Source organism: Notolabrus celidotus, chromosome 16 (genome assembly GCF_009762535.1).
Source record: "Notolabrus celidotus isolate fNotCel1 chromosome 16, fNotCel1.pri, whole genome shotgun sequence".
In the NCBI taxonomy this organism is placed as follows: Eukaryota; Metazoa; Chordata; class Actinopteri; order Labriformes; family Labridae; genus Notolabrus; species Notolabrus celidotus.
In genome coordinates, this window is record NC_048287.1 from 12,046,787 (window position 1) to 12,064,513 (window position 17,727).

Here is a 17,727-nt window from a genome sequence, read left to right on the forward strand (position 1 = left end):
AGGGTTGGGTTTATGATTAGGGTTAGGGTTGTGATTAGGGTTAGGGTTATGATTAGGGTTGTGATTAGGGTTAGGGTTGTGATTAGGGTTAGGGTTGTGATTAGGGTTAGGGTTAGGATTAGGGTTAGGGTTAGGGTTATGATTAGGGTTAGGGTTAGGATTAGGGTTAGGGTTAGGATTAGGGTTAGGGTTGGGGTTAGGATTAGGGTTAGGGTTAGGATTAGGGTTAGGGTTGGGGTTAGGGTTAGGGTTGGGGTTAAGGTTAGGATTAGGGTAATGGTAAGGATTAGGGTTAGGATTAGGGTTAGGGTTGGGGTTAGGGTTATGAGTAGGGTTAGGGTTAGGATTAGGGTTAGGGTTAGGGTTAGGATTAGGATTAGGGTTAGGGTTAGGGTTGGGTTTAGGGTTAGGGTTAGGATTAGGATTAGGGTTGGGGTTACGGTTAGGATTATGATTAGGGTTAGGGTAAGGGTTGGGGTTAGGGTTAGGGTTAGGATTAGGGTTGGGGTTAGGGTTAGGATTAGGGTTAGGGTTAGGGTTGGGGTTAGGGTTAGGGTTGGGTTTAGGGTTAGGATTAGGGTTAGGGTTAGGGTTAGGATTAGGGTTAGGGTTAGCATTAGGATTAGGGTTAGGGTTAGGTTTAGAGCCAGAACTAAACTAAAGCATACAGAACCAGAACCAAACTCATGGAAACAGAACCAGAATCAAATCGAACCAGAACCGAACCAGAACCCTACCACAACTGAACCAGAACCGAATCAGAACCGAATCAGAACCGAACCGGACCTAAACCGAACCGGACCAGAACCGAACCGGACCAGAACCGAACCAGAAACGAACCAGAACCGAACCTGACCCGAACCAGAACCGAACCAGACCCGAACCAGAACCGTACCAGAAGCGAACCAGAACCCACCAGAACCGAACCAGACCCGAACCAGAACCGAACCAGAACCGATCCAGAACCGAACTAGAACCAAAACAGGACCGAACCAGAACCAAACCAGACTGTACCAGAACTGAACCAGAACCGAACCAGACTTGAACCAGAATCGAACAAGAAAAGAACCGAACCAAAACCGAAGGATTAGGGTTAGGGTCATGATTAGGGTTAGGGTTAGGATTAGGGTTAGGGTTAGGGTTAGGATTAGGGTTAGGGTTAGGATTAGGGTTAGGGTTAGGGTTGGGGTTAGGATTAGGGTTAGGGTTAGGATTAGGGTTAGGGTTAGGGTTAGGGTTGTGATTAGGGTTAGGGTGATGATAGGGGTTGTGATTAGGGTTAGGGTTAGGGTTAGGGTTGTGATTAGGGTTAGGGTTGTGATTAGGGTTAGGGTTAGGGCTGTGATTAGGGTTGGGGTTAGGGTAAGGGCTGTGATTAGGGTTAGGGTTGTGATTAGGGTTATGATTAGGGTTAGGGTTGTGATTAGGGTTGGGGTTAGAGTTAGGGTTATGATTAGGGTTAGGGTTAGGGTTGTGATTAGGGTTATGATTAGGGTTAGGGTTGTGATTAGGGTTAGGGTTAGGGTTGTGATTAGGGTTAGGGTTAGGGTTGTGATTAGGGTTGGGGTTAGGGTTGGGGTTAGGGTTATGGTTAGGATTAGGGTTGTGATTAGGGTTATGGTTGTGATTAGGGTTAGGGTTGTGATTAGGGTTATGGTTAGGGTTAGGGTTGTGATTAGGGTTAGGGTTGTGATTAGGGTTAGGGTTAGGGCTGTGATTAGGGTTAGGGTTAGGGTTGTAATTAGGGTTGGGGTTAGGGTTAGGGCTGTGATTAGGGTTGGGTTTATGATTAGGGTTAGGGTTGTGATTAGGGTTAGGGTTATGATTAGGGTTGTGATTAGGGTTAGGGTTGTGATTAGGGTTAGGGTTGTTATTAGGGTTAGGATTAGGGTTAGGGTTAGGGTTATGATTAGGGTTAGGGTTAGGATTAGGGTTAGGGTTAGGATTAGGGTTAGGGTTGGGGTTAGGATTAGGGTTAGGATTAGGGTTAGGGTTAGGATTAGGGTTAGGATTAGGGTTAGGGTTGGGGTTAGGGTTATGAGTAGGGTTAGGGTTAGGATTAGGGTTAGGGTTAGGGTTAGGGTTAGGATTAGGGTTAGGGTTAGGGTTGGGTTTAGGGTTAGGGTTAGGATTAGGATTAGGGTTGGGGTTACGGTTAGGATTATGATTAGGGTTAGGGTAAGGGTTGGGGTTAGGGTTAGGGTTAGGATTAGGGTTGGGGTTAGGGTTAGGATTAGGGTTAGGGTTAGGGTTGGGGTTAGGGTTGGGTTTAGGGTTAGGATTAGGGTTAGGGTTAGGGTTAGGATTAGGGTTAGGGTTAGCATTAGGATTAGGGTTAGGGTTAGGTTTAGAGCCAGAACTAAACTAAAGCATACAGAACCAGAACCAAACTCATGGAAACAGAACCAGAATCAAATCGAACCAGAACCGAACCAGAACCCTACCACAACTGAACCAGAACCGAATCAGAACCGAACCGGACCTAAACCGAACCGGACCAGAACCGAACCGGACCAGAACCGAACCAGAACCGAACCAGACCCGAACCAGAACCGAACCAGACCCGAACCAGAACCGTACCAGAACTGAACCAGAACCCACCAGAACCGAACCAGACCCGAACCAGAACCGAACAGAACCGATCCAGAACCGAACCAGAACCGAACCAGACTTGAACCAGAACCAAAACAGGACCGAACCAGAACCAAACCAGACTGTACCAGAACTGAACCAGAACCGAACCAGACTTGAACCAGAATCGAACAAGAACAGAACCGAACCAAAACCGAAGGATTAGGGTTAGGGTCATGATTAGGGTTAGGGTTAGGATTAGGGTTAGGGTTAGGATTAGGGTTAGGGTTAGGATTAGGGTTAGGGTTAGGGTTGGGGTTAGGATTAGGGTTAGGGTTAGGATTAGGGTTAGGGTTAGGATTAGGATTAGGGTTAGGGTTAGGATTAGGGTTAGGGTTAGGATTAGGATTAGGGTTAGGGTTAGGGTTAGGGTTATGATTAGGGTTATGATTAGGGTTAGGGTTAGGATTAGGATTAGGGTTAGGGTTATGATTAGGGTTAGGGTTAGGATTAGGGTTAGGGTTGGGGTTAGGATTGGGGTTAGGATTAGGGTTAGGGTTAGGGTTGGGGTTGGGGTTAGGGTTAGGATTAGGGTTAGGGTTAGGGTTGGGGTTAGGGTTAGGGTTATGATTAGGGTTAGGGTTAGGGTTAGGATTAGGGTTGGGGTTGGGGTTAGGATAAGGGTTAGGATTAGGGTTAGGGTTATGATTAGGGTTAGGGTTAGGGTTATGATTAGGGTTAGGATTAGGGTTAGGGTTAGGATTAGGGTTAGGGTTGGGGTTAGGGTTAGGATTAGGGTTAGGGTTAGGGTTGGGGTTAGGGTTAGGGTTATGATTAGGGTTAGGGTTAGGATTAGGGTTAGGGTTAGGGTTGGGGTTAGGATTAGGGTTAGGATTAGGATTAGGGTTAGGATTAGGGTTAGGATTAGGGTTAGGGTTAGGGTTAGGGTTAGGGTTAGGATTAGGGTTAGGATTAGGGTTAGGGTTAGGGTTAGGGTTAGGATTAGGGTTAGGGTTAGGGTTGGGGTTAGGATTAGGGTTAGGGTTAGGATTAGGGTTAGGATTAGGGATGGGTTAGGGCTGTGATTAGGGTTAGGGTTGGGGTTATGATTAGGGTTAGGGTTGGGGTTAGGGTTAGGGTTAGGTTTAGGGTTAGGGTTGGGGTAAGGGTTGGGGTTGTGATTAGGGTTGGGGTTAGGGTTAGGGTTATGATTAGAGTTAGGGTTGGGGTTATGATTAGGGTTAGGGTTATGATTAGGGTTAGGATTAGGGTTAGGGTTATGATTAGGGTTAGGGTTAGGATTAGGGTTAGGGTTAGGATTAGGGTTAGGGTTGGGTTTAGGGTTAGGATTAGGGTTAGGGTTAGTATTAGGGTTAGGGTTAGGGTTATGATTAGGGTTAGGATTAGGGTTAGGGTTAGGATTAGGGTTAGGGTTAGGGTTGGGTTTAGGGTTAGGATTAGGGTTAGGATTAGGATTAGGGTTAGGGTTATGATTAGGGTTAGGGTAAGGGTTGGGGTTAGGGTTAGGATTAGGGTTAGGGTTGGGGTTAGGGTTAGGGTTATGATTAGGGTTAGGGTTGGGGTTGGGGTTAGGGTTAGGATTAGGGTTAGGGTTAGGGTTAGGATTAGGATTAGGGTTGGGGTTAGGGTTAGGGTTAGGATAAGAATTAGGGTTAGGGTTAGGATTAGGGTTGGGGTTGGGGTTAGGGTAAGGATTAGGGTTGGGGTTAGGATTGGGGTTGGGGTTAGGGTTAGGATTAGGGTTAGGGTTGGGGTTAGGGTTAGGATTAGGGTTGGGGTTGGGGTTAGGTGTAGGATTAGGGTTAGGATTAGGATTAGGATTAGGGTTAGGGTTAGGATTAGGATTAGGGTTAGGGTTAGCGTTAGGATAAGGGTTAGGGTTAGGTTTAGAGCCAGAACTAAACTTAAGCATACAGAACCGGAACCAAACTCATGGAAACAGAACCAGAATCAAATCGAACCAGAACTGAACCAGAACCCTACCACAACTGAACCAGAACCGAATCAGAACCGAACCGGACCAAAACCGAACCGGACCAGAACCGAACCAGAAACGAACCGGAACCGAACCTGACCCGAACCAGAACCGAACCAGAACGGTACCAGAACCGTACCAGAACCGAACCAGAACCCACCAGAACCGAACCAGACCCGAACCAGAACCGAACCAGAACCAAAACAGAACCGAACCAGACTTGAACCAGAACCAAACCAGGACCGAACCAGAACCGAACCAGACCTGAACCAGAACCGAACCATAAACGAATCAGAACCGAACCAGAACCGTACCAGAACCGAACCAGACTTGAACCAGAATCGAACAAGAACAGAACCGAACCAGAACCATACCAGAACAGAACCAGAACCGAACCAGAACCGTACCAGAACCAAAACCAGACTGAGTTGCCTCAGCTTGGATGGGCTGATCCGATTTATCCTCTCAGTGAGTATTTGCCCGGTCTTCAAGAAGACTCTCTCTGAAGATGAAGCCAGGACACACAGCCTCCCCTCCATCACCTGTATCCTATATCCTTGCATATGATTGGCCGCATGGCCGCCATGCTGACCAATCAAAACAAAGTTCTGCTGTGAGCAGAGCTGGGGCTGAGCACTGTGAGGGCTAAGCAGGGAAAGGAAAAAACTGGGAGCCGGCTCATTCTTGATGCGAGCTAGCTCTTCTGATTCACTATAAAGCATCGACTCTCAAAGCTTTTGATCATGACACATCACTAATGTGCTTAATCTGTGTTACAATTATGAGGGGGCCATGGACAATTTTCTCACCTGTAAGGGGTCCCTGGCTCCAAAAAGTTTCAGAACCCCTGCTCTAGCTAGTAGGAGTGCAAACTCCCGATAGTGAAAACAAACGGAACAAAAAGAGCGACACAGCTGCACAGCAACTCCACGTTGTAGACATCGCTGATCATAATAGACATCGCCATGCAGGAAGACAGTTTACATTTTTTTTTAAATCTCTGAGAGATCTTCAAATACAGAGTGCGTCTTTACACCGGTAAGATTTTTTCAGAGTTTACGGTAACTCAAATAAAAAAACGTGACATTTGCTTTGTTTTATATCGACCACTTAGCAGGATGAATATCATGATGAAGCAGGTATATTTTGAGTCTGAGTTGAGTTGAGAAACATTTGTGCCCATTTTTGTCATTCAGATCTATTTAGGTCATTAAAGCACTGATCCTCTGATCATTATTATTATTTAATTATTTCAATAAGGCAGCTTCCTGATTCCTTTACAGGCTCTTTTGTTTTTTTCTTAGCTCATTTTATATTATTTGAGAAAAGAGAAAGCGGAGATCTTGCCCATCATTGTTACTTTGTTACACTAATAAAGTGAAGTGCTGTACATCTGTGGTTGCATTATTCTATTATCAATTTGCCAACATTTTTAAGTATGGAAGAGATGATTTCATTGATAGACATAGACTACATGTCTTTCAATGTAGACTTCCACTGAGAGGAACATATTAGACTATTTAGGAACTAAATTAGGAACTAAATTTAGACTGTCATACCAGCTTGATCATCAATGAAAATGTCCTGGAAAATGATCTCTGGAAAAGAGTGGGAACCCTGCAAATACATTTGTGGTTATTGTGTTATCTGCTTAAACACAGAAAAATTGCTTGCAAATGTATCCTAGTTTAGTTTTTCATTATAAGGTCAAAATCTACTCATCAGATAGGTCTTTAAAAAAAATAAAGGCATTTGCAAGCAATGTATTCAGCTGAAGGACAGTATTTACCAGGGTCACTCTTTTAACAGAAAAATCTGCAGCATCTGTGTCTACAAGCTATTGACCCTGTCCAACTTCAGTTCAGTCAGATTTTGACTGCAAACCTGTTAACAGCTGAATTCTAAGCACAATTGACACTGTACTTGAAAAACTGTTGTTAAGCTCTGGTTATGACTAAGTTACAGTTGCACAACAATTTGGACTAATATGGAAAGGCAAGTAAATAGGGAAATTTTGGATTACAGTTAAGAGCAACTTGATGCAAACTGTTTACTGTTTCTGGATTGTTTATTATGACCCAGGTTTCATACATATAAATCTTGTGTGCTTGTCTTTGACTTGGAAGCATTTCTTATTTCAAGACGCAAAACTCAGACTCTAGTCTTGATATTTGACAGTCTACATAACCACAGATAATATAGACATAAGGATTGGGTAACTTGTGTGCGCAATTTATTTTGGGTGTACACACACATTTTCTCCAGCAAAACTGATCGCAATAACGTCGGGCCACTTAGTATTGTCCACTTGCTATTGTCTTCTATCCACTAACTAGTATCACACAGACTTGGTTGACTCTTTTTGGTTGTCTATCCCCTTGACAAAATATTGTCCTCTGCTGTACTCCTGTTGCAAAACTGAGCTCACGCTTACTACTCAATTACTGTTTACAGACTGTAAATTGGTCTTTACCACACTGCAATCACTTTACAACACTTTCTACTGCACACAACACGATGAAACCTATTCTACACAGAGCAACTTTATAACATGATAAAGATCACAGATAAAGATAGTTTCAAAATGAGAGGATAGATTTTTACAGATAAGAATATATGTGCTTGTATTCTCTCAGGTTGTCACATGCAGGGATATATTTTGTTGCGTGTGGCGATATATGGTGCTTCCTCCACGTCAATGTCAGTTCCTCCTGAGGTAAATACAGCACTGGATTTTGTTGCAGACTATGACTTGGTTTTGGAGTTCTCTTTTGGTGAGGAACTTGGTATGTCTCTTTTACAAACTGCTGACACAGTCTAGCTCTTTTTCTTGCTCTTCCTTATATTTTTTGGCAGACCTGACTCTCCAAGTTTGCCAAACAATGGTCAAGCTGTAGTCACTCCGTCTGTATGTATTTTGTTTAAGTCAACATGCATTTGACTTCCCCTTACTTACAGTGAAATGTTATACTGCAACTGTTTCTCTACTTTTCAAAGGAGGGGAAAACTTTCTTATACATGTGTACCACTTGACACACTGTACAGCAAGTTAATGTTGGTACAAGGCATTTACCTCCTCTTTGTCAAGCACATATGTAGCCCTGACATCAATATTGTTAGCTAAATGAGCTAATTATGATTTTGGTGTGGGCACCCTTCATAAGTTAGTGCCCCAGTTGGGCCACCCCAGACACAAAGGTCTGGACACGCCTCTGTCACTCACTGTGTTGTGTTTGTGCCACATTTTAGGAGGAAGATAGATTTGTGTTTCTACCTTTTAACTTTAGGTTCTCTGTTTTAGTTTGTCCAGACTTCTGAAGGAGATGAACCGCACGCCTACCTGGATATAAGACTTTCCTCCATCTTCTCTTGGCATCACAGAGCCATATAATGGTGAGCGTTGGGTTCAGTTGGCAAGTATAATACAGAACTTTTTCACAGTTTTTTTCAAAGGTAATTAAAAGTAGAAGTTGTCCTGATTCCACCTGGCACCAACTCGTTGTTGTGTTTCTTTTCCACTCTTTCTATGCCTTGAGGCCAAACCTGCCACTTCATCATTTCCCATTTATTTCATCAGCACACTGTTTGTTTTATTGATATCACTACCATTTTCTAATGCATCATGAATGCCCTCCAGCCTTTATCTCCCTCAATGCTCTAAAAGATTCAATCCACACTACAGCTTAGATTGACCACTTAATCAAACTCTGAATGGACGTTGTCATAGCAGGGCACCAAACTTACTTCTAATACATCCTGTTTCATTGAATATTCTCTTGTGACAGTGATCAAATACCACTGACTCAAACAAAGCCAAATAAAAACCCTCCAAGGGAAGCAAGTCGAGGAAGTTGCCTTGTCGCACGTCCGAAATGAGGCCTGTTTGTTTGCTTCCTGTGATCAATACTCCCTAAGAGGAACAAACCAGTATTAGACTTTCAAATTCAACATTTTTCTTCAGTTTTCAGTGCTTTTTTTTCTGTTGGCTACTTTCCATGTAAACATTGGATATATTTTTCATGCACTGTAGAGCTTCAGCCCTTATCTGCAAAGCATGATGAGCATTCCACACTGCCACTGTTGTGTAGATGCTTAATGACCCAGCAGCTTTAAACCCCAGTGTGTGGCCCCATCACTCACCATAGCAATGATGGCAATCTATAGGCAATATGCATATGGTCATATCCATCCTGATCAGTCATGCTCTGTATATACAGTACAGCACCCGCATTGCCCCACAGCACAGCCGATTGATCCTGAATAGGGAATAAATTTCATTGCACAAGTTACAGTGCAGATTTCACAAGCAGAGCTGTCAGTGTGGGATTCTCTCTTTGGGAAAACAAGAATAATAAAGACTGTTTTACTTGAGCTTGGAACTATTGCATTGTTTTGTTTCATTTTGAGCATGTTTTCCTTTAGATTTTGGTCAGCCATCAAATTGAGTTGTATGCTGATTAAATTAAATTACTTCCAACTACTGTTCAAGGAGGACAGAATTCCCTGCAGTATGTGCTCTTGCCATGGATAACAATCAGATGACAGTTTAAGATCAGTTCAGGCCCACAACTGCGAAAGACTTGGATACAAACGACACATTATAACCATTAAAAACATGCTTTCTCACTGATATGACTTATACATGAACACAAGTATGCTGCTGTTTTAATATGTAAAATATATTTACATACGAGACATTTAAGAAGTGAAATAAAAGATGGATGTAGCAAGTGCATTGGGTAACAGAACATGACTAAGTAATGATCTCGCGCAAACTCACTGACACTGCAATATCCAAAGGGAGAACTCTGAACAGTGTTCCCCTTGTGGCCCCTTTCTGGAGAATAAAAAGAGCACTTTCACATTTTATTGCACCCAGTTTTTTTATCTAAAGACAGACCGCGGAGGAAGATAGGATCAGATCTTTTTGGCAGAAGACAGAACCGCCTGAAATAAACCAAGTGGCAACCGAAGCGAGTCACGTTAAAGAGCTGTGTATCAGATTGATTATTTATAGAGATGTCTTAAACAATCAAACAGCGTAAGTTCTGTTGTGTTTCGAGAAATAAACTTTGTAACATTGGACTTTTTCCTGTATTAAATCACAGCACAAGAGTAAATATTTAATATTAAACAGAGTCTGCTTTCAGTTACGCAACTGGTGTGAGCTAAAGTGAAAAGTAGTCTTCGTTGTATGCTGAGAGGAGTTTGACTTCAATCCAGTATTCTTTCATAAAACAAATATCATCGCATAAACTAGGCTTATTCCCCATTCCAGGAAACTTCTTGTAGTATGTCACATAATATATATCAGTGAATGCATGTAAGCTTTGGGATACATGTGGCAAAAACTCCCAAACAGATTTTTGTTCTCCTTCTCACATATTTCACAAATTCATGTGTGACTTTATGGTTGGAAATGATGGTCCATTAGTCAGTCCAAAACTAGTTCTGAATATCCTCAACAACTACCAGACAGATTGTCTGGACATTTTGTGTTGACAGTCATGCTCCCCAGAGGATTAAGCCTTTTGTCTTGAACGATCCCTCAAACGTTCCTCAAGAAAATGTTTGACATTCTCCTTGGCGAATACTCAATGGATCACCATACACATTTGTAAATAAAACTAAAGTTGTCAAAAAGATAAATCCTGTAGACTTTTGTGATCCTCCACTCCACTGTGGTGAAAGTTTTGGACGATAAGTTGGTCAGTCATGCTTAAATATTGATGCCAATGTTGTGTGGACTCATTGATGTCCTGGGAATTCAGAAATTACAAGATGCCAGTGGGGTACAGTGTGACCCCAAGCTTGAAATCCAAGATGGCTGCTCGCTGTATCAACATTGATATAAATGTAACTTTAATACTGTTTATTTGCAATTTGGTCTTGTTTTGGGTGATTAAATCAACCACACCGATGGTATCATGCAAGTTCGATTTGTGGAGGTGTTGTCATGTTGCATTTGCACCTAAACCATCACGTAGTATGTTGGTATGGCCAGTTACTAGCTTACAATGCTAACAACAACAAGAGGAGCTAATGGCTAAACCACGTTCCCATTTGTTTTCAACTAACTTGAACACGGTCAACTCGTAAGTAACTTGAATCCTATCGGCAACTTTCCACTTCTTAGGTAATTAGACCACACCCCAAATGACCTAGCAACAGTGTGTGGCCCCATCTTTGTAATGACAAAGATCTTGACGATGGCTGAATGGACTGACATGAAATGTGGTACCATTATCAGTTCTGGCGTGAGGATGAATTCAAGAGATTTTCATTATGCCCCAGTATTAAGTTAAAGTTTAAGATGGCAATACTGGTCAATTATTCTCAAATATACTGTATCTCTATAACCACTGTATGGTTGTGATGAAATTTTGCACAGACATGATTGTCCTCCTCAGGATTAATTTATTTATGTTATTCTTTAACCTTTCATTGGATCAAAGTTTCCGTTATTCAGATTATATTGTTTACGACCAAATACTTAAAAGCTTCATGGCAGTTCATAAAGCCTATGCTAAGGTTTGTTTAGTGCCGACCAGCCAATGCTAGCATACATCAATCCAAACTAAAAACTTGAATTAAGTAATCATTCAGCTGCTTAATATTAGCACACTGTGCTTCATGTGAATGGACGTGTCATCATAGTGGTTATAGCAGTTAACACAGCTGTATCTCAGTAAATCCTGACAGGGCCGTTTGCATACACTTCATCTTATTTCCCATACATTGAAAGTGTGATATAGTGCAGGATAGAAGATATAGTTACACTGTATAACAAATGTATCATGATCATAAAAACATAGTATAAACTTAAAAAGCTTCAAAGTGATGAATCGTGTGTTACACTAAAAAACCTGTGTTGATAAATTTTCAAGTCAGTGCGCCACGCTATCCTTAGATTTGTCCCAGGAATTCAAAGGAAACATCTCATATATGAGGTTAAGTGCTTTGTTTATTGAAATGTACATTTCAAAGATAAACACATTTTATGCCATATAAAACAAAGTATGGTGTAAAAAGAAATTGCCCAGGGCTCGTAATTCATCGTGCGTTGCAGTTAAGCGCTCTCCCAGGGGAGTGCCTGTTGTTTGGTTTAGTGTCTCCTGTCAGGCCAAGGTATTTCCCGCGGCTCCCTGAAGGCCCTGAATCAATCTGTCTGCTGGGTTTGAAGGTGACATTATGCCTCCCCTCCCTCCAGTCTTGGTTGAGCGACTGGGTTTCTTCCTCATATGAACCACTTGTCACCCAACCCATTCCTCTGAGAGAATTGCTGTGAAAGTGTCAAAAACAAGAGGATTAAAAAAGTCAGTTTTTAATAAATAGGACCAAGAAGGGGAAGTATTATGACATCAATATTTTATTTTACTATTTGAAGCCCAACTAGCTGAAATGTTCACTATTCTGAACCCAAGTGTAGCCTCACGCAGAGGGACTCTTCACTCCGCACTGCAATCTAAACCTTCCTCCTAGACCAAGGGAAAACACCAAGGAGAGAGAGCAGACCGCCCCAAATTTCCCTTAAAAGTTTGTCCGTTAAAGGCCCATCCGAAACACTTAACACCCTCATCCACTCTAAGCTACCCAGGCTGTCACTCACATTTGTTTAAGATCTTTCTGCTCAGACTGGTGAATGAGAGAAATGTGAGAAGTATCCAGCTCGTGTTAGCCGGTTGCTGTTTGCAGTGGGTTAATGTTAATGATAACAATGATGATGATGTTAGCTCTACTGCCTCCGCTCTCTCTGTTTCTGGTAGAACAAGGGATCCAGGCAACAGACACCCAGGGGAGCTGTTCTGTTGAGAAAACAAAGTTTAGCTCCACTAATTTGAACTGAAAATAAAATGAACTGGAATGAACCGCATCTGACAAACCAAAGACTGAGACGAGTCCTGCTAGAGTCCCTACTCATTAAAGACTTTCAGGGCCACTACATCAAACCCCCTATGTGTTTACCTCCCTTGTGGGCAAATTCACTGGGGCAAAGATGCTTGAAAATGACATAATCAAAAGCTGACAGGTCCAGAACTTACTAAGAGCTGTAGCTCAAAGAGCTATCAGAGTTGTAGACTGAATCTTAATGCAATGGAGGGTTATTCACCCACGGACCCTTTTTGATTGTGTATTTAGTGGTACGCATTCATGTCCATGGAGACTAAACAAATAAAACGGCTGGTGTTCTTCTTTCCGAAATAGCTTTTACCTCCCATGACCCGCTTACCAAAGCAACCAATCTCGTCCGAAGAGGGAATTTCTGTTCTGGCAAGGCAAACCTTTTACGCACCATATAATCCACCTTTGCAGCAATTAAAAAATGTAATATACTGGTGTGAAATTGGTTGAGGCTTGTGTGGAAAGAAAATATATTGGTGTTGACAAATGAGCACTTAACAGACTCCAAAAAGTAGATAGAGAGAGATGGCGCTCTTAGTGTGTTCAGACACTCTCTAAAGACAACTTAAGAGCCCTCATAATTAGAGAAACATCAAGCAAGGCAGGTCCAGATCTATGTCTGTTTCTCATTGACCTTCACCATGCCACTTCAGTGCTCTTCTATCGAATGGAAAACAACCAAACTTTACTCTCTGACACTTTCCCCTTTAAAAATTTCACCATCTACTCTACCCTTCTGCAACACATGAGAGTCTGCAGTGTGAGAGCTGCCTATTTCATAGCCCAGAGAGCATTATTCATAGCAAGCTGGTGCTTGTTAAACACCACGAGAACCTATTCAAAGCCTGGGATTAATTAATGAGAGAAATAGGCAGATGAAGAATGTGATGTGGTGTGTTTTTCCAGGGCTGCCTTTGCTTCCTGCCCAATGCAATGTGCAGAATTTGATAGAATTGCTTGTGATGTTTGTTGAGGTTGTGAATAAGCTAATGCACATATATCAAAAGTTACAACAGAGGCCAAACTGTACGCCATTAGTAAATAATCTGCTTCATGCAATCACTGTTCATGTCACCTTTGCTCCTTCAACATGTCTGTTTCCAACCAACCCCCTCAGTTAGCAAGCTTTTCAGTGGCTCCACATGTGATTCATCTATAAAGACCTGTAATGTGCCTCATATGTGATTCCCTAACTTGCAGTACGTGAGGGAACGAGTGGTTGCACATGGTTAGGAGGCACCACTCTTGTTTTGCAGTGAGATTAGGTAATACAAAGCGTTTTATGGATGAAGCACATATTGAAAGCAGCTGCTTTCCCCCAGCTGTTCTCACATTGCCTTTGTTGTGTGTTGAGGATCAGGAAGTCCGCCCTGGTGCACCATAACCCAACTGTTGCTACTTTCCAAGCCAATGAAAAATGTATACTTGGCTGTAAGTAAACTGTTTGCTTTGAGTCAGTGGAAATATTTTTAAGGTGGCTGCAGTGTCTGCATGCCGTGTGGGCACATGTGTCCCTGCTTTGTAACATGATACAGCTATTAACGCCTGGTATGTTTGAAAAAAAAGCTTGTCAACATTCTTGAGCTGGCTACATGTAGCTTTGAATGTCAGTACTTACATTAGGCTTCATATGGAACATGACCTCTGACCCCTCACACACTCAGTAGTCAGTTTCCTTTTCCTGACACCAGCACATGGGTGCAGTTTTCCACTTTGCGATTTTTCAGCCCAGGGGGTATCCTTTGAGTGTGTTTTGCTGTATGTATGCGTAACCTGTGTATGAGTTTGTGTGGGCATATACACATGCTTTTAAGGCCCCTGGCCCTCAGATCTTACAGTGGTAACATGGTCACTGATTAGTTCTCATTATTGTATGGACTTTCCAGATGGTTTGCTTTCATTAATGAGGACATGCTTGTGTGTGTCTTTGTGAAAACTGTCACCGTAAATGATTGTGTAACCTTACCTATGTCACCTGTTGTTAAAGATATAGCTTGCACCTTTTGCCAGCGTGTCCTTATCGTGTATCTCTGTCACCGTGTATTGTGTTAGGTCATGCTCACCTTTGTGGCTTATTAAAAACGGCAGTCGACAAACAGGGCAGAAGGCTTTCGATGAGTTGTCACTGACTAGCTTAATCTGTTTCTTCTTTGCTTCCCATGGTTTGCTCTAGCTGCAAGGTCTTTTCTGTTTTATTGGTTTGTCTATAGTTAAAGCAAGCTAAACCAACCCTCCATGAACCAAGCTTACTTCAGCAATGTCAGGCTCTTTTGACACTGTTGGTATGATGTATGTGACGAAGGCTGGGATTAGATAATAAATGTCACTTGATGGATGTGATCAGTGCAGGTTGGGCTACTGGCTGTGTCAGAAAAAGTGTTGTCGAGTAATTAAAGAGAATTAACCTCACTACATGGGACAAGGGATGTACTGCTGGGAACAGACTAGTTTAGTTTTCGAAGGATGTCCCGGCTATTTCAGGCTGGTTGGCAACCTTACTACCAATTACTTCATTGCGATGTATTTTGACGATGACAAACATTGCAAAAAATAATTCCTTAAATATGCTTTTTAACTACACCTACATGCCTACAATCAAAGGATACAATGACAGTAATCATTATTGCTAGTCAGCTTAACTTTTACAACCTTCTGCTTATATCAAGATGCTGTTTGATTGAAATAAATACTTTTCGACCACGGACACAGCCAGGAGGGAGAAACGACGGAGGATTAGGGCTACATTAAGGAAGAAAAAAAACATTAAGAATACAAGATTAAAGTCTAAACATTGCAAAAAAAAAGTTGTTACTTTCTGAGACAAGTTGTTATTACAGGCTATGGTTAATCTAGGCTAACGCAACACATCGGGTGATTTCAGAAGTGCAGCCAGCCACCTGCAATAAAATGAGGAACATGGATCATCTTGTGTAGTAAAAATCAAGAGCCGAAGAAAAATGAATACAGGCTGCCTGTCTTTATAACAGACCAAGTTTATTGTACAAGATTCTGATGCACTAAAAGATGAAATATTCAGTTTTTAGGAAATTTATATTAAAGTATAAATTCACAAGATGCATCACAGTCCTCATTTTAATGCAGGCAGTTTGCTTTAGTTCAAGTTGCTGCAGGCTTCTCTTCTGATTTGTCCCTTCAAAATAGCATAGAGGCTAACCTGAGCATAAATTGCTAACTTTTTTTCTGGAATATTACAACTTTAAACCGCCAATACCACAGCTTTATTCTTGTAATATTCTGTGCTCATATTCAGATTGTAAGAGCCAAAAGACCAAAAACAAAACAGATATCACTCTATGTCAAATACAAATATAAAAAGGCATAACAGAAGAAAGCAAGTTCCTGATTTGCCAAGATAAAGCATCTTCATTATATCCACTTAGCTTTGGCTTTCACTCTATTAGGAACAGGTAATTTTAATTTTTTTTAAAGACATGTGGATTAAAGCTTGTATATGAAACTTTGAAAAAGGATTCTGACACAGCTGAGACAACATTCTCATAAATAAACATGTAGAACACAATCCATTCTTGCCCTTAAACATTGTTAACCTTACAATCCGACACAAATGCACAAACAGGACTTTCTAAAGTGGATCTTGCCGAAGTTTTCAGAACATAATGTTCCAGTGAATTGTGGTTTCAAAGCTTCATCCATTCCCATAAGGCTATCCATCTTTGCGAGGCTCACTTAGTCACGAAGCAGTTTCATCAAGGGGGAGAAAGGTGAGGGGAGATGGGAGAGAAACGCACATGACTGAAAGAGATGGAGCAAAGAGTTAAAAGAGGAGTGGAAAGAAATGGAAATGAGGGTGAAGAAAATGCTGGAAAAAAGCATGCAGATAAGTGGTAGTAAACGAAAAGTAAAAGGTAAACTCAAAAGTAGGAGTGAGCTGAGGAGAGATATGCTGATATGACCTGGAGGTAGATAAAATGTGTGGAGAAAAAGAGGTAGTGATGGAGAAACGGGGAGAGAGAATTCACTTAAACAGATTGATGGTGATGAAGGAGGCTCGAGATCCTTCTAATAATGATCACTACTCAGGACTGCTACAACTCAGAAAATGGGCCATGTGCCTTTCGGTGTGAGTGTTTGTTTTTTCTCATTTGCTCATTGCACGGTCCCTAGCTCCAATGATAGCTCTGGAAAAGTGGCCTTGACGTCATATAAGTTCCAAACGATATTAAAAACACAACATTGGCCTGTTTAGACATTCATGAACAGCACCATTTCTAGCACTGCGTTGGGATTCAATTTCTGGGTCCTAGGTTGTTACTGGGTCAATTTGCATTTGATGTTACGTGAAGAACTGAGAAGTACAAAATGTCCCAGAGCAGCATATAATTCTAGGCTGAAACATACAATTAGTCTCACGTAAATTTGTCTCATGTTGGAAACTCATTATAGTAACTTGTGCCACGTAATCGTCATTGGCTTCTCTTTCAAACATATAATTAACTCTCTTTGGAGTGTATCGTCGCTGATTGGAAATTGATTGGCTTTAGTCTTAAACTTCATGCATTCAGCATGTGAAACTATTTTTGTTCCGTAACCAATTCTCCTTTTGTCAGATCAGGGACATATTCAACTCTTTACCTCTGAAAACAGCTATTACTTTTAGAGGCTTTGATAAAAGACCATCATTCTCTTGTTCTTCAATACAAACTTCATCCAGTGTAACAAATATATAATGAAGGTATGTCTGTTGTATAAGATAAACAAGTATACTGAAATGTTATAATGACAAACTGTGTACCCCCAAGTTACACCGTAATGACTGAAATAGAAGGCAGGTTTTTTGTCCCTGAAATCCGTATTCTGTATTCTGTATTTAATTATTAAATGTCAGTATTTATTCCAAGAGTCAAGGCCATGTATCTGCAAAGCAAGTTTACCCCTCATGACTGAGGCCAGCCGTCACTCACCACTACAGTGCCAGGGGGCTGAGTTGCACAAAAGTAGGACAAGTTATCCAACAACTGAGGCGGAGATATGAAGCCTATCTTTAAAAAAAAAAAAAAAGTTATAAGTGCAGAAGATACATTAACCAACTGTCAAGCTGCAAGGATATATGCTGCATATAATATCTGAAGATGGTAAGCCCTAAAAGCTTGTCTTTAAATGCACCTGAGTATGTTACTAAAAACAGATCAAAGGTATGCCCATTAGCAGACCCACCTTCAATCCAATAGACAGCTGGTTACTTAGATTGTTTGGTACTAAAACACTTTTCCCACAAG

The 17,727-nt window shown here is 41.5% G+C and overlaps 1 protein-coding gene across 1 annotated transcript in view; it reads left to right on the forward strand.

The window, feature by feature from the left end:
- The window catches only part of col9a2 (procollagen, type IX, alpha 2), a 191,754-nt gene that overhangs the window by 140,181 nt on the left and 33,846 nt on the right, over positions 1-17,727 (forward strand). Inside the window, exon 6 of the mRNA XM_034705240.1 lies at positions 7,869-7,960. The gene's annotated coding sequence lies outside the window, so the exon portion shown is untranslated. The remainder of the gene's footprint in view (positions 1-7,868; positions 7,961-17,727) is intronic.